The 24,317-nt window shown below is 40.0% G+C and overlaps 1 protein-coding gene across 2 annotated transcripts in view; it reads left to right on the top strand.

Annotated features, from left to right (window-relative positions):
- Positions 1 to 24,317, top strand: part of KDM4C (lysine demethylase 4C) — a 350,804-nt gene that overhangs the window by 258,414 nt on the left and 68,073 nt on the right. The gene's annotated exons all lie outside the window — the stretch shown is intronic.

The raw sequence follows: 24,317 nt of genomic DNA, 5'->3' as shown, positions 1-24,317 counted from the left end.
CTGTCTGGGCGATAATTTTTGCTTTTGAAAACAGATGTGGAAACTGAGCTGACAGATGTGGAGAACAGACCTGTTGTTGAAGCTCACGTTGTCACACATGATGTATGAAGACAGGTTGTTAGCGTTTAGAATGGAACACCTACAGTCTGGTGAATCAAAGATCCTGTTTGCATGTCTCTTGGATTATGTAGTTTGATTTGCGTTGCTCTGGAGGTAATTAAAAGTTGTCCCCACTCCCACCTGATCCGTGCTAAAAAACATTAAGTATAAAGATTTTAGTGGTTAGCAAGATGAACTCATGTTTTTGCGTTGAATATTTTTTTCATTCTGGCTGTTCTGTGCCAGGCATGGTCTAGGTAGTTCTCCAGCAAGTCTTTGAGGGTGATACCGTTATTCTCACTTTACATTTGATAAAACTGACTCTTAAGAAGAGGTCAGTAACTTGAGTCTGTACAGCACTAAGCAGCAGAACTCCTTCCTCTGAACCGCTGCTTGTGGAGTGGGGTGGAGTCAAGCACAAAATGGAGAAGTGGAGGCTCCATGACTCAGGGATACCGTTAACCTGCCTCACGGTAGCTGAGCCTTTTGTCACAGAGTCGTCTGACAGCCCCACTGTGTGAGAGTCAGACACCAGGCAAGCACAGTGCACGGTGACGTTCTCAGCCTTCTAGACCAGTCTTCCTGGGGAGAAGCATCTGCACTGCCTGTTCTCTTGTGTGTCTCGGTCACATGCCGGCCTGAGCCATGGCAGGGACGCGTGGCCACGTGCTCACTCACCTTAGTCTCTTCAGCTTCTGGGGCCGGCGGACATGGGGTCTCCTTGCTCTGAGACCTCCACTTTCCACTCGTATCTTCAGCACAATTAAAGGAGGAAAGGAAAGTTCTTCAACATGTCTGTTTAATACATGTCATGAAGAATTTTTCATAAACATTTAGATGAGAAACAAAATTTAAGATAAATTCTATGTGCAAAATGTTCCCACTTCAATAGGGAAAAGACTTGAAATGTGATATTGTGGTTGCCTCTGGATGGCAAAATACTGAGTGATTAAAAAAATAATTTTATGCGTACTGTTGTGTAATTTGCAGCTTTTCTATAAGAAGCCTTGTAGTGCTTGTGAAATCAAAGGAAAAAAAGTAAAAGTATAAAATTGGGGAAATTGTTATTTAAACACCTTGGTCTTTTCTATGCCTTTTTCTCTTGTGAGGTCAGCAGGAGGGATATAGGACCAGCTTTTAATGGAGAGCATGGCTCTAGGTTTCCTCTGTTTGTTTTCTACACAAATACCCTCAGTAATCTTTTTTTTCTCACTTTCATTTCTGGACATTTTTTTCCATAATAATGTTCACAATTGCATATTCATCTCCTCCTTAATGCTTTCTTTCGATGTGGAAGGTTTCCTTCTGATGTCTTTGGTAGTAATTTTTTAGGGAATCCTTGTTTTACTTGCTAGCTGTGACCCAAATCTGTATTTTTTTAAATGATTTTCATTATCTGTCATTTTAAAAGTATGTTACTTAATTAAATTGACTATAAATCGCCTTCCCCCTTTTCTAGAAGTTCCATATCCAGGAAAATAATTTAAATTTTAAATGTACTAAAATTTCTATCTTAGCATGTTCTTAATATCCTAAATTCAGTTTAATTTTATCTGTCAAATGTAATTTACATGTGTGTTTGGGGTCTCTAAAGCACCCCCATGTTTGATGATTCACTAGGAGGACTGAAAATATAGTTGTACTCACAGCTATGATTACAGTGAAAGGAAGGATACAAACCAAAATCAGCAAAGGGAAGACACATGGGGACAAAGTTTGGAGGAAACAGGGTACAAGCTTCCAGAGGCCTCTCCCAATGGAGTCACACAGGACTCCTTAATTTCTCTTGGAACGAGTTGTGGCAACATGCGTGAAGTGCTGCCAACCAGAGAAGCTCGTTAGAGAATCAGCACCCAGAGTTTTTACATCGGCACCCTCTGCCTAGCGTGTATCAAAATTCCAGACTCCCAGAAGGGAAGCAAGTGTTCAGCATAAACCACATTGTACTATACAAACAGTTTAGGCACTGTGAGCCGTTCTTATCAGGGAATGAGGGGAACCCTCCCAAAATCCAGGTTCCAGGACACCTGCGAGGGACCAACCATGTAAGCAGGACGTTGCTGAGGGTAGCAGCCTCAGGCCTTTCTACACAACATGCAATAAGAGTTAGAAATATCTATTTATGTCAAAGGCAGAAATGAGTTTGCTTGGGTAAAGAATGGCTCCACTATGTGCATTAACCTCTAAAAGAGTGATTTGAACATCTTCCCGCTAGCTCAGTTTCACCTCTGTAAAATGCAGCAGTACTTTGTACTTTAGAATTCTGTGATTCTGTATGTTCTCTAATACTTTGTATGTGAGCAGTGGTTCTCAGCTGGGGTCCATGTATCTGAGGGTTATGTGAAGGCTGTCTTAGAGGACAGACCCACAACTTTTGCACGGACTCTTTCCTCATATTGGTCTGGATGAGAGTGAACCTTGGAAGAGGCTGCTGGTTCTCCTTTCCCACTAACCCTATACTTTACCAAAGAAACACATTGCTCTAAGGTAGATAAACAAAAGGATAGATTCTGAGGGCAAGTCTGAAGAGATCAAAGCAAAGATAGATGAGGTAATAAGTACTGAAAAACAGCATATTATTTCACCTAGTCCATACATTTATTGCAAAAGCTGTGACCTTATCTATTAGCTGCTCACTAAAATCCGCGGTTTTTCTCTTCCTTTGTCCACAGTTAGTCCACATCACCCAGCCTCCCTTGCGGATAGGAACTCAACCAAAGGTATGGGAGCAAAAGGTGATGGATGTCACTCCTAGGCTTGGCTCCTGAATATCCCCAGGTGCCCTCCTCCTTACTGTTTTTAGGAATGGAGTTGACCCAGAGAGAGAACTCAGTCCCCAAATGCTGAAATGACAACCCTTTTGCCCCTGAATGACCATAGAGGAGTGCTACCCCACTGAATTATCTGCCAGCCCAATGTGAGCCAGAAATGAATTTCTATTGTGTTTAAGACATTGCATATTTGGGGCCTATAGTTTACCCTAATACACTCTTGATTATCTCTTTGAATTAGAATTCAGAAATGGCGTGCTTGATATGGGGATGCATATTAATATGCTTATTTTTAAAATGAATTCAGACTTTTCCTGATAGAAAATAAATCTGTTTTGGCAGATTGGTTTGATAATGAGGACCGCCTTTGCTTGTTGGGTTGTCTGTATGGCAGACATTGAGCTTAATATGCTGTCCCAAAGTTTGACCAAAACATTTAAAGCACACCTATAACTAGAATTCTATACTAGAAAATAATATCCTTTACTTTAATCTTAAAATTTTTAAAAATTTATAATTCTATCTTTAATATGTATAAGGAGAGATATAGTTTTTCCAAAAGTCTTTTGGGGACTATTAAGCAAAAAAATATTTAAAGATCACTAGGGTATGAAAGAGAACTGTTTGCAGTAAGTACTTTAAAATGAGTCTTGGTTGACCTGATTAATAAACAGGCAGTTAGTTATTCACGTGTGTGAATGAACTAAATGTTCAGGGCAAACTTAAAGCAAGCCGCAGAGACTAATGCTACAGCTTGAACAACTTCTGTTGTTGTAAGTCTTCCAAATTACCCTCTTAAAATATGTGTGCATCTCACCAGGCAGATGAATGGAAAGGTTGAACAAGGGATCTTCCTGTGAGGAAAGTGTGTGGGTAGGGGGATTACTTCACTAAGTGCTGCTGTCAGTAAACCTGAAATTTTATTGTTCCTTCTCCTTTCCTGAATCTCTTTTATGTGCCAGGAAGACACATAGATAGGGGATGGACCTCAGGACCTGGGCCAAGTGTTTGTAGGAAAGAAACTGAAGAATAACTAGGTGACTAAAGTGCAAAGGGAAGGACTTAGTCTAAGAGAATGCAATTTCCTAAATTTATGATTTGGCAGCCTGGGGCCCATAAGGTTTTAAATAGCTTAAGGGAAAGGTTCCTACCTGTGCCCCATACAGAAGACCAAACTCACTGCAGCAAGGAACAGCAGAGGGAAACCTCAGCATTCTTCCTCCGTGTCGCTGTGTAAAAGATCAGAGAAATTCATCAGCGCTCACAGCTGGTCCTCCCGCATTGACTAAAAGTGTCTCCAGGAGTGTGTCCCTGGCACTCATCCACTTTGAAGATGTTGACAAGCATAAATGCCAGAACCACACCTGGCATTTCTGTTGAAAAACACTGAACTCCCTGTGGGCCCAGAGCCTGCAGGGATGATGGGGAAGTCTGGGAAGGAGAAAACTGCTGTACATGAGGAAGTATGAAGACAGACCTCTTCATGTTGTTGGAAGAAATCCTTTGGGTTCCCAGTGTCTGCAGAACCAATGTCTGCGGCCCGGAGATGAGTTCAGAGGGGCCAAAAGGAGAAGGCAGATGAGGTGCTGGTTACCTCAGAAACTCCTGAATTTCTTGCGCTCCTACGGAAGCTGTATGACAGCAGGATCCTAGAGAGCTAATCGCTGGTTAAAGGGACTTTTTAGGAAGGTATTTGGGTGGATGACGTTTGTACATCAGGTGTCTTCACTTGGCCTGGCCCGTGTCCCTGTGAATGGCATTGTGGTGGCTCTGAGAATGGAGTCATCAAAGGAATACTCCTGAAGCCTCCTTCCCTGGAGATTCTTTCATTCCTCCAGGGCCGAGACCGTGACCTGTTCATCTTTGCCTCGCTAGAGTCTCACGTGGGGCTTGAGCCTGTACTCAGGAAAGGTTCACTGGTACACGAATGGACCAGTGACAAGGTTTCCCTCCAGCCTCGCCCACTGGAATGGCACAGCGTTCCATTAGGAATACTCTGTGCTCACCCAGGTTTCATTTCAGGATCCCTGGCAGGTGAGATTCAGGAGTGAGGTGGAGAGCCCAGTCACTGAATACTGTGATGAAGACGACACTAGGGGCGAACGCATCCCATTTACCGTGAGTCCTCAGACTTTCACCGGATCTTCCAGAGCCTTGCAGTTCCAGCCTTCTCTGAGGGTGATGAAGGAAAGGGTAGTGCTCCGTGTATAGCCATTTGCAGAAACAGAGCTCTGACTGCTTCCTGCCTGTGCGTCCCAGGGAGCCTAAGGGGCTGCAGGCAGTCCTTTTCCTACGAGTCTGCTTTTCTCCTGCAGCCAGCGTTGTCTGCTGACGTGACACTTCATCTCCAGACGACTGGGTTTGTCACGCTCAGCTCCTGATCTCACACTGCTTTGGGATTGCTTCCTTGAGGGCAGGAAGATCTACAGGGAATAAAAAAATGAAACAGGCAATTTTGTCAAGCATTTGCAGTAGCAAAACAGAGAGCTAACAATAGGAACTTATGTGTATTGTTCAACAGAATGAATGATCAAGTTGAACGCAATTGAAGGAAATTGTCAGATTTAGGAGAAATGATAAAATACAGCACCATTAAGGGCCTTTTCTTTATTTACGATTTATGCTCCTAGCCATTGTTAGGATGCACTCCCAAGCGGGTATGAGACCTGTAGTTCTCTATTGTCTGTGTGCATGAAGAAGTGTGCACAGTATTAAATTATTTATTAAATAAGTAGAGTTCTCTCAGTTCACCAGCCTGCATATACTCACTATTGCAGGACCATATCCCCTCCTTATTCTGAGTCTGTTTTGTGCGTGGTGTGTGTGTGGGTGTGTGTATGTGTGTGTGTGTATTTATATAAAACACATGTGTACAGAGGGTGCCAAAAAATGTACACACATTTTAAGAAAGGAAAAAACTGTATTAAAATTGTAATAATATATACCAATAGCAAAAGATGAATACAAGTCATGTGTGTACATGTTTTTGGCACCACTGGTATAAAAACTGTGTATTTAGTATTTGTGGGTATATGCATTTGTGTATGTCAAGGGAAAGGGGTTGATGATATTTACTTTGGAAATATCTTAACTTTAGCTCAAGATCATCGGAAAGTCTAGGTTAGCGTTTCTATGCAAAGGGCAGAACGCCAAGAAGGACCTTGTCCCAGTTCTGCTGCTGGCTGTGAAGCTTTAGGCAAGGAGTTTAGTCTCTAGATATCTAATATTGCGACCTGTAAAATGAGATGACCATATGTAGCATTCAGAGACATAGCAAATCATGACTTACTGCGTGTTAAGTGCCTGAGGCAAATGCAAGTTAAGGTCCGTACGAGACAAGGTGGTATAATTTAAATAGTAACATTGCTGGACAGATTATGTTCCTTCCATATCATCCCTTCTTTCAAAGGAAATGATAGGACGGGTCTGTCCACTGTACCGCTATGAGAATTTGGGTCCAAGTCCTCAAGGGGTTTTTCGGTTGGAGAACACTGATGAGTAAAAAGCCTGATGTGGAGGCAGCACCAAAAAGCTGTGGAGAAGTATAGGAAGGACACAACTGGTAGCCCATGGTATGCAGTGGCAGAGGGGGACCAAAACAATCACCTTTAGATCTCTGTAATCAAGTGCCGAGAGAAGACAAGGCTCTAAGTGACCAGCACTTGCCGCCGTAGAACATTTTAGTGAAAATGAGAAGTTTAATGGCGTCAGTTGGTTGATTGTAATGCACTGGGGAACTTAGGGAAAGAAAATAACGAGCTTGGGGCTTTTAATTTAACAGAGGTGGTAATGACCTGTGCTGCTGCTAAACTAAAGCTTTAGGAGCCACTGCGTGGTGCCACCATCTCTCTGGTTTCCCAGCTGTGACAGTGGTGTTGTTCAGATGGGGCTGCTGCCTCCGCCTGGGTCCCAGAATAAAGAACACCCAGAGCAGGCACACCAACATTGACCATGAGCAAGAAAGAGACATTTTGTGGTGTTAGCCTCTGACGTTTTGGAGATTGTTAGTACTGGAGTATGAAAGGTGATGAACAAATCTGTTGGCATATGCTTTTGAAAAATGTCACACAGCATCTGAAAATATAACAGGGCCCACCGTGTTCACACCATAGGTATGTTCTTTAATAATTGTTTCAAGCATCGATTATGTCTTCATGCAGGTTTCCATAACCATTCGTAAAGCCGCTACCATAAATGATACCCAGTGCCATGTCATGTGTATTTTAAACAATACTTTCACTTATGAGCTGTGTAATCTTGGTGAAGTTCTTGAACGGCTCTGTGCCTCAGTTTCTTCATCTGTAAAATGGGAATGTTACTATTGCCTATCTCATGGAGTTTAAAGGACTAAATGTATATAGTATGAGTAACACCCTCAAAACAGTATCTGATATGTTGTAAATATTTATTAAATTTAAACTTTATTAAATTTATTAAACTTATAAATATTTAATGAGTGCATGCCATGTTCCAGGTCCTCAACAGTTTTTAAGGGTTTTCACGTAAGGGCTTATAAGGATGTACAAGAATATATTGGTTCCAATGTTCTTGGAGCTCATAGGTCTAAGAAAAGAAATATGTTGAAAATTTTTGAATTGTGAAGAGGTGAAGTGCCACAAGAATGGCCATCGGGGAAATTAACCTCATTTGGAGGGTCAAGAATGGATGGCGCTGAAGCAATGACATTTAAGAACTAAAAGACGAGTAGGTGTAGCCAGGATGAAGATAGGGATGGCAGAGGACCTTATCCAGGTACAGGGAGTGGTTTATTCAAGGCCCCTGAGGCAGGAAAGAGCTAGACACAACAGCGAACTGAAGGAAGCCAGTGGGACAGGAGCATGGGAGGGGTAGGGGCGCAATAGACCGCGGAAGGAGCCCTGGAGCAGTGTGGCCCAGGAGAGAGCGGTGGCCTCTAGGGGCGTCTTGGCCCGGGTCGTGTGACTGGGCAAACACTGATTTTCTTCAGGCCTGCTGTTCCTCATTTCTAAGATAAATGATCCTTTCAGTTCCAAAATTCCCATTCTAGGAGTTTTCTTGCCTTTTCCTTTCCTCATTTCAAAGAGCCAGTGAGATTGTGCCGAAAGTTGTTTCTAATAAACTCCACTTGTTTAGAGAGAACTAAGAGGAATAACCAAAGGGGCAAAATAGGCTCTTTCTGGTCTGATTCTTAACCTGACTTTTACACTGTAAAATACGGAGTCATGATGTCTGACCCGCAGCAGCTCTGGGTCCTTGGATGACATTTACTTTTGCTTGAGGATGGCACCTTTGTGAAAGCTCCCGCCAGACACAGAAAGGCGGGAGTTAGGGTTATGGTCCTGCAACCCTCCTCTGTTCATAGGAGGGTGGGCTTTCTAACATTTTTTTCCTGTTGTTGTGGTTTTCTTCTCAGACTGCATGGTGAGATAATTTTAGCTTTTATAGAAAACGGTGCATCCTACTGGGCTTACACTAGTTCTCCCCTCCTGAAGTGAATGGAGCATGCAGTCGAGGAACTTCTTTTTTTTTTCTTTCGTTATTTTTCATTTTTAAAAAGTTAATTCATCTCTAGTACATGTGAATGCCAGAGCAAGCAGGAAAGTTTTAAAAATTGGTAGGTACTTCTGTATTTTAACACTCCATTGGCCCTAATTGTGAATTCCTGAGTTGGGCCACATGGGATTCTGGTTGTGTGTCCTCTTAGGTACAATGATTGCTGCAACACGAGCGTCAGAATAGTTGTTACTCTGTTGAGTAAATATGCTTTCTGTCACATAGGGAAATAATTATCCACGTTTGTGTGGTGTTCCTGGGTAGAATCTTTATAGGAAAGTGAGGCTACGGGAGATGGGAGAGGCAGGAGAGTCCACTTTGGAACCGGCTGGTCTAAGAGAGACACCCACCCTCTCTGTCAGTTCCAGCCCCTCCCTGCCTCACCTGCCACACTGCCCTGGTCAGCCTTCTCTCCTGTCTGAGCTGCCATCAGATTCCCTTCACCTTGGACAGCTCTGTAGCTGCCACGAGAAAACTCCTGGGACCCTGGGCTGCAGGATCATCTAGCAGGCACATTCGTACCCTTTGTAAGGACAGGTGCAAGGATAAGTCATACTTTCCCCTGAAGTTGATCTGCCTGAAAGCAGGCCTACAGTCTACAGGTGTTTCTGACCCCTCCCCTTCACAGTCTCCCATGTGACTCTCATTTGTCTCTAATCTCACTGTGGTGCCTGCTCCGTAGTGGAAGAACTCTGGCACACTAAACACAGGAATGATGCAAAATGCTGGCCTTAGTAAAGTTGAAAACGAGAATGAATGGATGTAATGTAATGAAGGTATTTATTTGCAACTCAGGTGGCTCTTTTTGACAAAACAGAAGGAGTTAATAAAAGAGTTTTGAGCATAAAAGTATCTTCAGATAAAATTCTGTGGGGAAAGTAGACTAGGTAATATAAGTTTAAAGAGAATAAGGAATGCTATAAAAATTGTTAAAGAACCACCTGTTCTTTTATTTTTTAAATGATAATGGAGGTATCAACTCACCATGGTATTTAGAGATAATGTGTTTTATTTCTAAATGTCAATATATTGTTTTTTTAAATTTATTGGGGGGACAATGGTTAGTAAAATTACATAGATTTCAGGTATACAATTCTGTATTACATCATCTATAAATCCTATTGTGTTCACCACCCAGAGTCAGTTCTCCTTCCATCACCATATATTTGATCCCCCTTACCCTCATCTCCCACCCCCCCACCCCCCTTACCCTCTGGTAACCACTAAACTATTGTCTGTGTCTATGAGTCTTTGTTTCTTATTTGTTTGTCTTGTTCTCTTGTTTTCAGTTTATATACCACATATCAGTGAAATCATAGAGTTCTCTGCTTTTTCCATCTGCCTTATTTCGCTTAGCATCATACTCTCAAGATCCATCCATGTTGTAACAAATGTTCCTATATCATCTTTTCTTACCGCCGAATAGTATTCCATTGTATATATATACCACAACTTCTTTATCCATTCATCTATCAAAGGACATTTTGGTTGTTTCCGTGTCTTGGCCACCGTAAACAAAGCTGCAATGAACATTGGAGCACACATGTTTTTATGTATAAATGTTTTCAGATTTTTTGGGTAGCTACCCAGTAGAGGGATTCCTGGGTCATATGGTAATTCTATTCATAATTTTTTGAGGAACCTCCACACTGCCTTCCATAGCGGCTGCACCAATCTGCATTCCCACCAACAGTGTATGAGGGTTTCTTTTTCTCCACAGCCTCTCCAACACTTGTTACTATTTGTCTTGTTGATGATAGCCATTCTAACTGGGGTGAGGTCATATCTCATTGTGGTTTTTATTTGCATTTCTCTGATGATTGGTGACGCTGAGCATTTTTTCATATGTCTATTTGCCATTTGTATGTCCTCTTTGGAGAAATGTCTCTTCAGGTCCTTTGCCCATTTTTCAATTGGGTTATTTGTTTTTTTGTTGTTGGGCTTCATGAGTTCCTTGTATATTTTGGATATTAGCCCCTTATCAGAGGCACTGTTTGCAAAAATCTTCTCCCATTCAGTTGGTTGCCTCTTTATTTTGTCGATGGCTTCTTTTGCTGTGCAGAAGCTTTTAAGTTTCATATAGTCCCATTGGTTTATTTTAGCTTTTACTTCCATTGCCTTTGGATTCAAATTCATAAAATGCTCTTTGAACCCGAGGTCCATAAGTTTAGTACCTATGTTTTCTTCTATGCAGTTTATTGTGTCAGATCTTATGCTTAAGTCTTTGATCCATTTTGAATTAATTTTGGTACATAATGACAGATAGCAGTCCAGTTTCATTCTTTTGCACGTGGCTATCCAATTCTCCGAGCACCATTTATTGAAGAGGCTGTCTTTCCTCCATTGTATGTTTTTAGCTTCTTTGTCAAAAATTATCTGTCCATATTTATGTGGTTTTATTTCCGGGTTCTCAATTCTATTCTATTGGTCTATGTGTCTGTTTTTCTGCCAGTGCTATGCTTTTTGATTATTGTAGCCCTGTAGTACAAGCTAAAGTCAGGGAGTGTGATACCTCCAGTATTGTTCTTTTTTCTTAAGATTGCTTTGGCTATTCGGGGTCTTTTGTGGTTCCAAACAAATCTGATGTTTTTTTGTTCTATTTTTTTAAAAAATATCGTTGGGATTTTGATGGGGATTGCACTAAATCTGTATATTGTTTTGGGTAATATGGACATTTTAGCTATGTTGATTCTTCCAATCCATGAGCACAGAATGTCTTTCCATTTGTTTGTGTCTTCTTCAATTTCTTTCAAAAATGTCCTATAGTTTTCAGCATATAGGTCCTTCACATCCTTGGTTAAGTTTATTCCTAGGAATTAAGACAGGAATTAAGTTTATTCCTGTCTTTATTCTTTTTTCTACAATTGCAAAAGGAATTGCTTTTTTGTATTTTTCTGAGATTTCATTGTTAGTATATAGGAATCCAATGGACTTTGTACGTTGATTTTGTAGCCAGAAACTTTACTGTATTCATTGATTGTTTCTAATAGCTTTTTGGTGGAGTCTTTAGGGTTTTCTATATATATATAGCATCATGTCATCTGCAAAGAGTGATAATTTACCTTCTTCATTCCCAATTTGGATGTCTTTTGTTTCTTTCTCTTGCCTGATAGCTCTGGCAAGGACTTCCAACACTATGTTGAAAAGCAGAGGTGATAGGGGACAGCCCTGTCGTGTTCCTGAACGTAGTGCAAAGGGCTTCAGTTTTTCACCATTACTTATGAGATTAGCTGGGAGCTTTTCACATATGGCCTTGATTATGTTAAGGTATTTTCCTTCTATACCTATTTTATTAAGTGTTTTAATCATAAATGGATGTTGTATCTTGTCAAATGCTTTTTCTGCATCAATTCATATAATCATATGATTTTTGTCCTTTATTTTGTTTATGCGATATATCACATTGGTGGATTTGCGGATGTTGAACCATCCTTGTGCCCCGGGGATGAACCCTACTTGGTCGTGATGAATAATCTTTCTGATGCATTCTTGTATTTGATTTGCTAGAATTTTGTTTAGGATTTTTGCATCTGTATTCATCAGAGATATTGGTCTGTAGTTTTCTTTTTTTGTGTTGTCCTTACCGGGTTTTGGTATCAGGGTAATGTTGGCCTCATAAAATGAGTTAGGGAGTATTGTCTCTTCTTCAATTTTTTGGAAGAGTTTGAGCAGGATTGGTATTAGATCCTCTTTGAAGGTTTGGTAGAATTCACTAGTGAAGCCATCTAGTCCCGGACTTTTGCTTTTGGGAAGGTTTCGGATGACTGATTCAATTTTGTTACTGGTGATCGGTCTGTTTAGATTTTCCATTTCTTCATGGTTCAGCCTTGGAAGGCTATATGTTTCTAAGAACTTGTCCATTTCCTCTAAGTTATTGAATTTGGTGGCATATTCTTGGCTCATAATTTCTCTCTTTGAATAGTTTGAATAATTGGTTCCACTCCCTCCTGGCTAATAGAGTTTCATAGTATTCTTGGATGATCCTTTGTATTTCTGTGGTGTCCGTGATAATGTCTCCTTTTTCATTTCTGATTTTGTTAATTAGTGTCTTCTCTCTTTTTATCTTAGTCAGTCTAGACAAGGGTTTGTCAATTTTATTAATCTTTTAAAAGAACCAGCTCTTTGTCACATTAATTTTTTCTATTGTCTTTTTGTTCTCTATTTCATTTAGTTCTGCTCTGATTTTTGTTATTTCGTTTCTTCTGCTGACCTTGGGTTTCTCTTGTTCTTTTTCTAGTTCTGTAAGGTGTAACATGAGGTTATTTATTTGGGACTTTTCTTGTTTCTTGAGATAGGCCTGTAATGATATAAGTTTCCCTCTTAAAACTGCTTTCGCTGCATCTCAAAAATTTTGATAGGATGTATTTTCATTGTCATTTGTTTCTATGTATCTTTTGATCTCTCCTCTAATTTCTTCTTTGACCCAGTCATTCTTTAAAAGTATGTTGTTTAATATCCATGTATTTGTGTTTTTTTCTGCTTTCTTTTTGCAGTTGATATCAAATTTCAAAGCGTTGTGATCAGAGAATATGCTTGGTATGATTTTAGTCTTAAATTTGCTGAGGCTGATTTTATGTCCCAATATATGGTCTATCCTTGAGAATGTTCCATGTACACTAGAAAAGAATGTATAGTCTGATGTTTTAGGATGAAGTGCTCTATATATGTCAATTATGTCCAATTCATCTAATGTGTCATTTAGGGCTGCTATTTCGTTATTTATCTTCTGTTTGGATGATCTATCCATAGCTGTCAATGATGTATTTAAGTCCCCTATTATAATTGTGTTTTGATCAATTTCTCCCTTTAGTTCTGTTAGGAGTTGCTTGGTATATTTTGGTGCTCCCTGATTGGGGGCATAAATATTAATGACTGTTATGTCTTCTTGTTGTATAGTCCCCTTTACCATTATGAAATGTCCATCTTTGTCTCTTGTTACCTTTTTCACCCTGAAGTCTGTTTCATCTGATATCATTATGGCTACACCTGATTTTCTCTGGGTACCATTTGCTTGTAGTGTCAATTTCCACCCTTTCACTTTGAGTCTATGCTTGTCCTTGTAGCTGAGATGTGTCTCTTGGAGACAGCATATGGTTGGGTTTAGTTTTTTGATTCAATCTGCTACTCTGTGCCTTTTTATTGGTGAGTTCAGTCCATTTACATTTAGGATGATTATTGATACGTCAAGATTTTCTGTCTTTCTATCTTTTGTTTTCTGGTAAGGCTGTGTCTCCATTGTTTCTTTGCCTTTTTGTTGTTGTCTGTTATTTCTGTGTGGTGGTATTCTATGATGTTTCCCTCTGTTTCTTCTTTTATTACAGTATATATTTCAGTTCTGGATTGTTTTTGAGCCGTTACCCTTAAGTTTATGTAAAAGGAAGTTCAATATTTAGAGTATTCCATTTTCTTCAGCACACTTACTTTCTCTATTCCCATATTCCGGTTCAGGCCTCTACTCTCCCCCATTTTATATTTTGGTTGCCACAAATTGTCCCTGTTGATGCTAGTCAAATAACCTCTTTTAGTATTGCTTGTAGTGCAGGTCATGTATTAGAAAATTGTCTTAGCTTCTGTATGTCTGGAAAGGTCTTTATTCCTCCTTCATATCTAAAGCATATCTTTGCTGGATATGTTATTCTTGGCTCATAATTTCTCTCTTTGAATAGTTTGAATAATTGGTTCCACTCCCTCCTGGCTAATAGAGTTTCTGCTGAAAAATCTGATGATAATCTGATGGGCTTTCCTTTGTGGATTACCGTCTTCTTTTCCCTGGCTGCCTTGAGGATTCTGTCTTTGTCGTTGATTTTAGACAGGTTCAATACAATGTGCCTTGGAGAAGGCCTGTTGGGATTGAGGTACTTAGGTGTTCTATTTGCTTCTTGGATTCGAGGATCCAGTTCTGTCCACAAGTTTGGTAAGTTCTCATCAACGATTTGTTTGAATATATTCTCTGTTCTCTCTTTCTTCTCCTTCTGGTATGCCCATTATTCTTATATTGCTCTTTCTGATGGAGTCAGAAACTTCTTGTAGAATTCTTTCATTTCTTTTAAGTCTCAAGTCTCTTTCCTCTTAGATCTGTGTCATTTCCAGGTTTCTATCTTCGATGTCACTGATTCTTTCCTCTGTCTGGTCAACTCTACCACGTAAGCTGGTTATTTCATTCTTGATTTCTTCTATTGAGTTCTTAATCTCCAGAAATTCTATTCGTTTTTTTTTTTTAATTTCAATGTTTTTCGTAAAATGCTCATGTTGTTTTTTTAATTGTGTTTCTGAGTTCATTAAACTACCTTTCTGTGTTTTCTTGCATCTCGTTGAGTTTTTTCAGAACTGCAATCTTGAATTCTCTGTTATTTAAGTCACATATTTCCATATCTTTAAGTTCCTTTTCTGGAGACTTTTCACTTTCTTACTGAGCTGTCTTGTTGCCTTGGTTATTCATGGCAATTACTGATTTATTATTTCTCTTCCTAGACATCTACAGGAGTGGCTTCTGCAACAGGTTGATAGGAAGAGGTCTTTCTTTTGTTTTCCAGTACTTGTTGGTAGAATGTTTTCTCTCTGACTGCAGCCTTTTGTTTTCTCTCTCACGTGGTAGTGCTATGTTTCTCTGCACTATTCCAGCTTCTCACACAATGGGGGGATTCCCTGGGAGACGGGCTTCTCCTCTGTTAATAGTTCACCTGGGTCACTGGGCGCAGTGTCCGTGTGGGTATGTGGAGAGCTTTTGAAGTTCCAAAGCTCTTCCTGCATCAGATTCAGAGCTGGCATGTTTCAGCAGTTCTGTTTACTCCTGCAGGGATCCGCCCAGATAGGTGGGGCCAGGGGCAGGGTGAGTTGTGCGAGGTGGCCCAGAGCAATGGCGGTGACCACCACCACAGCCAGTCCTGCTTCTATAGCTCCCTCCCCTTTGCTGGAACTAGTTGGGCTGCGAATCGGTGTCTGCGGTCCACAGTTCTCAGAACAGCAAATATTCTGTTCTTTTGATCTGACACTGCTACTGTTCCCTTTCTAGTACTGGGCATGTGGGTGCGGGGCGAGCTCTGGGAGGGTAGGGAGGGGGCGGCTAGTCTCCGTGCCTAAGGCTTCTGTTCTCTGCTCGGCAGTGAGGGCTTAAACCACTGTTTTCAGACTTCTCCCTCAGTCTTTTCTCCGAGGTCTCTGCTGTGAGCATTGGGTTCAGCCGTGTTATATGCTGCCCCCTCAGCCCTGTGGGCCATAAGCAGAGCCCTAGCAGTCTGAGTTCTTCCCTTTCCCGTAGCTGTGGCAGTTCCGGGATGCAGCGAGCTCGGAGCACTGAGCTAGGTCTGCGTCTTGCGTCTGCGTGGCTCGTCTCCGCACTTCTCCTCTCCCTCCCTGCTCGCGGGATTCTCCCACCTTTAGGTGAAATCAGCAGTGGGCCTCTTCGTCCTGCCTGTCTGCTGTGCAGGGAGTCCTTTGTGGAGTTATTGTTGTTTGATTAGTTGTAAATTCCAGGGGAGGTTTACAGAGGCTCACCTCACGCCTCCATTTTGATCTTAATGTGAATATTTAATACATAAGAATTATGTAACTTTCACAATTATTATAGTTACAATGAGAAATTTTACATGTTTCCTTAAAATTACGTAAAGGAGTACATAGAGTTTCAGAATTCTATCTGCTTCTAGTTCTGGAAGGAGGCTGGTTTGGGATGCCACAGTGGTTTCCAAATTTGACTTGGGAATACGTTTTAAAAATACAGATTTTTTGGGCTCCTGTTCAGAGCTATGAATCAGAAGATCTAAGTGGGGGATGGGATGTTATTCTTAACACGATTTCCTCATTCTCAGTGACACTGGCGCAGACAACCCCAGACCAGTGTTGGTTCCCCCGTGTCCATGTGCTTCTCCTTCCAGGCCTGAAGCCCCTGCTTTCTCCTCCTGGGAAGGACTCACAAGGCAGGAGATGGCAGATTGCTGTGGAAGTGGTGCAGTGGCAGACATTCAGGTGGGAAGGACACGAAAGCAAAAGTTCCTGGGTTGATCACCCATGGAATGGGGACCTAGAACAAAGGCTCTGTGTCCATTCCCTTTTCAGGGGGGTTCACATCGTCTCCTGAAATGACCTTTGCCTAGCCTTATCCAAATGTGGTATTTTTGATCTCTCCTTCAAGAAGTTTTAGTTCTTTATTGCTGTTTTCTAGACTTATTAATTAGGATTATATTGGCCCAAGATCTACTTGGGATCAGTCAGAAAACATTGAAAACTGTTTGGCTCTCACAACTCGAGTCCATCAAAAAACCAGAAGCAGTCAGTGATTTCCAGCTATCCTTCTGGGTCTTTTGATGATTAAAAAACCCCTCAGAATGTGACATGTGGCTGTTATGAGGCAGTATGGAATAGTCTGAAGGGTTTGACTTAATGGACTGAATTTACTACACATTGCTAGGGGTGCATTGTCTTTCTTTTTTCTTTCTTTTATGTGAGAAATTTGTTGCCGTTTCCTGTGTCTCAACAAGATAAATGAACTAATTTAAAATATTTTCCACGCCTCATCTGTCCACTCCACAAGCTGTCAATGGGCTTGGATTGGGAGTCTGTGTGCCAGCAACCCTCAGCCAGAGAGAGCACTGTTACTGGGAAGGAAAGAATGTAGTTTCCATAGCAGCTTGGAACACCTTTGCAAACGTGCTTTCACGTTCTTGCAGCATTGGGTAAGAAAGTCGATATTTGGTCGAGCTTTCAAGAGCACAATTTGCTTGACTTAAATGAAGTCATTACATTTTTTTTTTTAATTGAAGAGGTGGGAGAAAATTCTCAAGAACTATGAAGGGAAAAATATTCGACACAAGTGAAAAACCAAAACAAAGAAAGAGGAAAAATATTGGTGTTATTAAAATTTAGAATGATAAACATTAAAATTGGAAAAAGTACTTTCTTTTAAGATGTTTCTAATTTTATATATTTTATTATGTTTTGTGGGTTGAGTAATTTTTCAAAATCGTGGAATCTTCAGGTTTATGATTTTTTTCAGTCACTCGAATTTGTCATCTATTCCACCGTGGCACATTTAAAGGAAAAATTGTACACGGAGCTTCACAGTGGCATCCAAATTGAAGGCATTTTCATTCTCTTTTGCATCAGGATCGAGTTCTTCACAGCATTTACTTAGTGTTTTGTGGAGAAGGCAGAGCGAAAGAAGTGATAAGTTGGAAAGCATTTTTACTGTTTCTGAGATAGTACAGACGGTTTCCTTTCGGAATTTCTGAACTTTTTTCTACTTAATAATACATTTTAATGAGTCTTTGGGGGAAGTCATGACTTTACTACACTGCTTATCACAGCCCCCTGCTCACAGGACACAATACTCTTGTGAGGTATAATATTAAAATCATTTCTGGCTAAAAGTGGATTTTGGCTTTTAGCCTAACACTGAGCAAATAACCTTTCCAGTCCAAGTTAAATGTTCCCATAAGCTCCTTAAAACCAAATTTTCCTTGTTAAAAAAAGTTACTGAATATAATTCCCAAAGGGTAAGGTATGGAAGCTATTTAAATTAGACTTTAAAAAAGAAAAATCTTTTCCATGATTTGCTGGCTTAGCCTTTCTTTTGCTAACAATTGACAGATAGTACTTTGCTAGGTTTGTGAGAGGTCAGAATTCTCTCAAGGGAGTTGATGGTCCATCAGATGGGTCCAATTCCTTAGCGTGAACTGTGGCTTAAAGCAGAGCACAGCTGCCTGCCACCCGGTGCCAGTGTGCCTTCGTCAGGGAACCACTGCAGAATCTCTCTCAGGCCCCCACCTTTGTTCTTGGCTGGGATCTTCTATTGTCCAGAACTCTAAACCCCCAGCTCCTTCATTACACAAGGCCAGGCTTTCTATGGCTTCCCCAGTAGGTTAGCCCCAAGGGAGACGAAAATTTGATAGATGCACTTATAACCTCATCAAAGCTTTCTGTATGAGCTTGACAAGTAGATTCTTTCTCTTAAATATTTTAACACACAGCCTTTAAAATGACGTTTACCTATTCTAGGGTCATTTTTGGACAGTAGCATGTAGCATGTAGTATTTTTATTTTATTTAAAAACATCAGTTGGGGTTTTATAGAAAAAAATAAAATATTTATCTCCCAGCTTATTATCAGCAGGAAGGAAAGACATTCTTGGATGGATGGAAGGTTCACTGGTGGAAGGATTCAGGAAACTATTTTGTGGTAAAGGATTTTCTTTGCATTTTTTCCTCTAGTCAAGTAGATTGCTTGTAAGTTCTTGCTAAGAAAAATAATCTCTTTGGTGCAGCTTTTAATTTGATCACATTTAAAATGTTTTCAGAAGGGGTAAGTTTCCTTTCCATTGGTGTCTGGTGTAGTCAAATGAAGGAATGGCTAGATTTTTTTTTGTGGTGCGCGCTTTGACCTTTTCAGAGAAAGTTCAGTACGGTGGACCAGTCAAAACAATAACACCACTTTCAGTTGACTTTGAAATATGTGGCATATCTCCTTTCCCCAACAAATACAACTTTCTAAGCATATTTTTATTTGACTAATGTTATAAAAGTTTTTGATTCCTGTGATACATACCCAATGTGCCCAACTGTCACTTTCAAAAAATAGGCACACACCGCGGTATCAACCCAGTCATGATTTCTCATATATGGCTACTGATAACTACACTTTACCTGCAAAGGGAAGAATTAATGGTACATCCTGTTCTTCTTCATTAGGTAAAAGTTTGCAAGATAAAATATAATCCTGGTAGAGCATAGAAGCACTTTATGAGCAGGTGGGCTGAGCTGTGAAAAGACCATCATAAAGCCTAAAACCTGGGGGACAAACCAAAATCCTCTACTGCTTGGGGGCTCTATCGTTAATCTGCTCCTCTGCTGAGTTCATGAATATTTCAAGTGAACCTGAACAGGTGACTCTTTCTTCCCTGGGGGCTTGCAGATGGTTTCCAATGGAAACTTAGTGTGTCACTTTCATAGGAATAGCTTTAACCCAATATAAGTTAAATGAGGTCTGAATTCACATGAGAGAGATAGAGAAACCCTGTGTGTCATTTTGTCCAACTTCACACAGGTCTAGTAATAGAATAATTTTTCCATTCCACCATATAGATGTTTTTTTTTTAAAACTAAAACCTTAAAATAATTTAAAGGAAGATTCTTTTTTCTCTAGAAGAAAGCAGAAATACATGCTCCTTATACTTTAAGAAGGGTCTGTGAGCACAAAATCTAGTGTCTTATATTTTGACGAGTGCTAGACAGATACATTTTAGTGACGCTGATTTTAAAAAAAACCAGTTTATTAAACATGGCTAGGGTAGAAAAAATGAAGAAACTACTTGAAAGTCCTGGATGAAAACCCTGAGCCTGGTAAGGAGAGCTTTTGTTCCCCCTTCTGTCATAAAACTAAACCTGCAAAGCATACACTGGTGATGAAGAGTTAACTTGTGATGATCACATCTGCCATTGGAATGGGAAGCTGGGATTGAAGAATGAGCACACCTGCTTGTCAGCAGGACAGCAACAGCACCAGCAACAACACACGGCACTGAGTGTGGCTGAATAAGGGAACTTGGGACAGACTCGTCTGAGAAGAGTTTTGGTGCTTGTCCTGACACCGGGCTCCAGCCACAGGTTCAGCAAGTTCTGCCATGCTGTTTTGTGAAGATTTGTTTAAAAGTCACACTCTTTGTCCGTTGGTGGTACGCTCTCCTGGTAACCGCTGTGGTCTGTTTTTCTGCTGCATGTGTGTTGCATACTCAAGCCCTTGTGCCTTTTGCTTTCTTTCTTTTTCCCCTTATCCTTTAAAGAAAATTGTAACAGTGGCCATGTTTGTACAGCCTTTTATGTTTAGAGAGCACTCCTGCATCCATTATCCCATTAATTCCCGCAGTGATCCTGTGAAGTACAGCTGTGGAAACGAGGGCTCGGAGGCACATGGGAATACCCTCCCAGGTACCCTGTTCTTTAGTGGGACAGTGGAGCTCCCACTACATTCGTCAGTACCTCTACTCTGACAGATAGGGGGCAAGGGCTTTACATTAGCTTGAAAATCGCCTGGATACCAGCAGCAGTGTGAGCCTCAAATCTTACCTTTATAGCCCAAAACAAAAACAAACAAAGCAAAACAAGAAAAACAAGAGGGCTTGAACTCCTCTTTCTGTTTCCTCGTTTTGCATTAATCTAATGAGGGCTATTTAAGGAGGATTCCAAAGAATAATGTTGTTTCTTTGTAATTTACCATTGAAAAGTACCACTTTGGACTCAATATGGAAGCACTGAACTATATGTGTACACATACTTAGACAAAAGCAGTTTGTATTTTATTACCCTGAAGCTAGATGGACTCTCGTTGCATGGAGCGGCTAAAGGACCTTTCTCTTTATTGCGTGGAGCGGCTAAAGGACCTCTCTCTTTATGCTAGGCCTATACACGAGAGAAATAAAGGTGTGTGAATTTCAGGATGAGCTGGGTTATCTTCATCTTTTAAAAAAGTAATGTGGATGATAGAAGACCACACTTTAGTTTTATGATTGCCAATGAGCCATAATATAAGCAGTAAATGTCTCTCAGAGTATGAACACGTTCTTCCCACATCTGCTTGGGTAATTCACTGTTCTGTTTGAAAGGATCTCACAGAAATGGAATTTTTAAATATTGAGAAAACTCCATTAAGAAATAGAGGGAGAATGAAAAGCTCATTATAAAAGCCAACCCACGAATAAGTCAGATGTGGCCTAGCATCTGAAAAATATTTACTTTTAATCGAAATGATGTTTTAAAAGATGTTAATGCTTTCACCCTTTGGCTGAAGAGTTAATTGCTGGGCTAGTTGAGTACCTGTTTGAATGTGGTCAGCCAATTTTTTTTTTATGGCAGAGAACATTGTAGATAATGTAAATAAGGTATTGTTATTTTCATGAAGAAAACTGCATGTCTGGAATTACCGTGTTTCCCCCAAAATAAGACCGGGTCTCATAATAATTTTTGCTCCAAAAGACGCATTAGGGCTTATGTTCAGGGGATGTCATCCTGAAAAATCATGCTAGGGCTTATTTTCCGGTTAGCTCTTATTTTCGGGGAAACACGGTACCTTATTCCTCTGTTGCAGCTACACCTTCTTAATGATCTGTTTATGGCTAGTTGCAAAGGAAGGGAAACTGAGTGTAATACATTGTGTCTTTGGTTTACTGTGCTAGCAAATCTACCAGTTCTGATTATGAACCGACAGGAAAGTAAAAATAGCTCTATGTCATGGTTTATGCCTTATCTTTTGTTATTACTGTAAAAATATGAAAACGACAGCCTTAAAAAGGAAAAGGATAAACCCAATTCCAGTAATCTAAACATGATGTTTTTCATTTTTTCTTATTCACTGAAATCTCTGTTAATGTGTGTGCATGGTTGTAATCTCTGTGTTCTTAGCAACTGTAGACATTTTTGATTGTTTTGTGTCGGGGATTCCTAACTCTTAAGTTTTTCATGGACTCCTTTGGCAGTTTTTGGTCAAGACTGTGGATCTCTTTTCAGAAATTTGTTTTTAAATATTTAAAATAAAATATGCAGGTTTACAAAGGAATAATATTGAAGTGACTTATTAAAATATTTTTAAAATTTGTGATATGGTAACTTGCTTTTCTATCAGTGCATTCAATAATAAGATGTGGCAAATTCATAGTTATATAATTATGAGCATAAATATTTTGCAACAATCTGTGGATCTGAAGGCGGAGAGGAGAGCAGGGCAGTTGAGGAATTTCATGCCGAATGGTCCCTGTGATCTGGGTGAAGGAAGAGGCTCAGTTGTCTTTAGCATGTGAGGAGTTGGGCTGGGGTTGGAGAGTGATATTTTGGAACATGTGAGGCAACATCGCTTAGCTCTTACTATTTCTCTGTGTGAAGCCTCCTATGTATGTTATTTCTTTTGTGTATATGTTATTTCTCTGTGTGAAACTTCATATGTATGTTATTTCTTTTAACCCTGAGAATAGCTTCGTGAGGAGTAATTGCTGTTGTACTCTTTACTTGACCAGTATGGCAACTAAGCTTGGAGAAATTACCCACAAGTAGATCATTGAAAACATGTTGACCATTTACTAGCCCTCAAATGAAGTCTGCTTAAATCAAGCAGAAGCAATGTCCTGATTAGTAATGCCATGCAAAGCCACACTGGGCACGGCATTAGGATTCAGTCCCAAACCTTTGCCCAGAGCCTCTTTTACTGCTTGTCGGCCACTCCCTCATTGGGAATGATAAAAAGAATATGTCAAGTGACTGGAAAGCCTACATTTGACTTCTCTAGAAGATGAATCCCCAAAGTCACAGTTAGGTGACTTTTCTTCTGAAGCAACCATCTTAGAAACCTGAATAGAGAATGGTGGTCTTTAGGGGCTGCAGGAGAAGGGATGGGCTCTGGACTGGACAGTCTTTGTTCACGCAGGGGACCGTACCCCGAATCAATTCTTCTCAGGACCATAGTTGTCTCCACTGGAGAGGTTCTTCCTATCAAAGGTCAGCTAGGACATGTCTGCTCTGCATTGACTTTATAGCTTTTCATCACTGCTTGCTCAGTTGTGTTTGGAGACATGATGCTGGGGTATTTTAACTTAAACATAAATTTTCTCAATGTGGTCTGCTGCTGGCATAATTGAAAGTTAAGAGGCAAAGAGGTTGGGGTAGGCCACAGACAAAACAATTCATAGGTGACAGTTTGTAATAAAGGTCAGGTGTATTCGGGGGCCTTGGGACAGCTTCTGGTATTCAGAGCAAGAAGCATGCCCCAACAGAGCAGCTTGTGTAGTTACCAAAGAAAAATGATGAGATCTCTTTATTTTTCCTTTTCCTGACCACTCAAGTAAGTACCATTCACCAAGATAAGTATATGCAGCAAGAGTGTATATAAATGTTCATTTAAACTGTTAAAAAAAATGCTGGTGGAAAGTTGGATAAGAAAAAGGTGCTTAAAACCTGACTTGTGGGACTCAAGTCCTTTATTGCAGATTAGTGAATGGGAGATGCCTTTACTGTTCTGTCCCAGACCTCACCAATGAATGCAATTTCAGTAAATATACTGAAAACAGGGCTTTGAGAAACCATACACATCTCTCTAAGAAAACAATGAACAGAACAACACTGCAGCTTTCATGGGATTGGATGTTTGCACTGTCTCAAAACAAATATTGCTATGGATAGTTCGTCTTTATCTTTGATTTATTCTGTATTGTTGGTCAGATATCTTTAGGCCTTCAAGCTCAAGGCCAGAAATAAATAGATATGTGTCCTAATCTATGATTTGATAATACCAATAGCAAATCATATCTTATGTTCATAATAAATAAATAATTTTCTTTTTTTGGCCTGTCCTTGGAGCAGTAGAAAGCTTATCAGTCAACCTACCTAAATTGTGTCAAACAGGAAAATTGTGTTTATTTTTAAATTTTACACTGGGAATTAAATGATTAAAATATTATCATTTCTAACATTAATTCAGAGAGATCTAAAAAAATAGAGTTTAGAAGTCCTCTTAAGTTATAAATCACTTCGCAAGTCTCAGTAAATTTTTTATAGGTAGAGAGCACATGCATCAGTGACTTTAGCAGGGTCCAACTGTACCAAAAAAGACAGAGTGCCTTTTGTTAAAAAAAGTAAATAATCAGTAATTCTAAGGTCAGTTAAATGCTTTATTCAGGGAGAGTAAGACTATCTGTTTGATCTCTTGTAAATGATAGTTTAAAATAATGAAATGTCCTAGGAAGCAGGTGCTCTTTAATATTAAGAAATAAAAAGAAATAAAAATGCAAATACGAGAGTACTTAGAGAATGTTTATTTTGTAGTTTAGGAATCTTGCTTTCCCTGCCCATCAGCTGGAAGATGTTTAGTGACAATAAGTACTCAGAATAATATTTGTTCTAAAGCTCTCTGTATGCTGTAATTGTATGCCCCTGTTGCCCT

This window comes from Rhinolophus hipposideros, assembly GCF_964194185.1.
Source record: "Rhinolophus hipposideros genome assembly, chromosome: 11".
Taxonomy (NCBI): domain Eukaryota; kingdom Metazoa; phylum Chordata; class Mammalia; order Chiroptera; family Rhinolophidae; genus Rhinolophus; species Rhinolophus hipposideros.
This window is presented reverse-complemented; position numbering and strand designations above follow the sequence as displayed.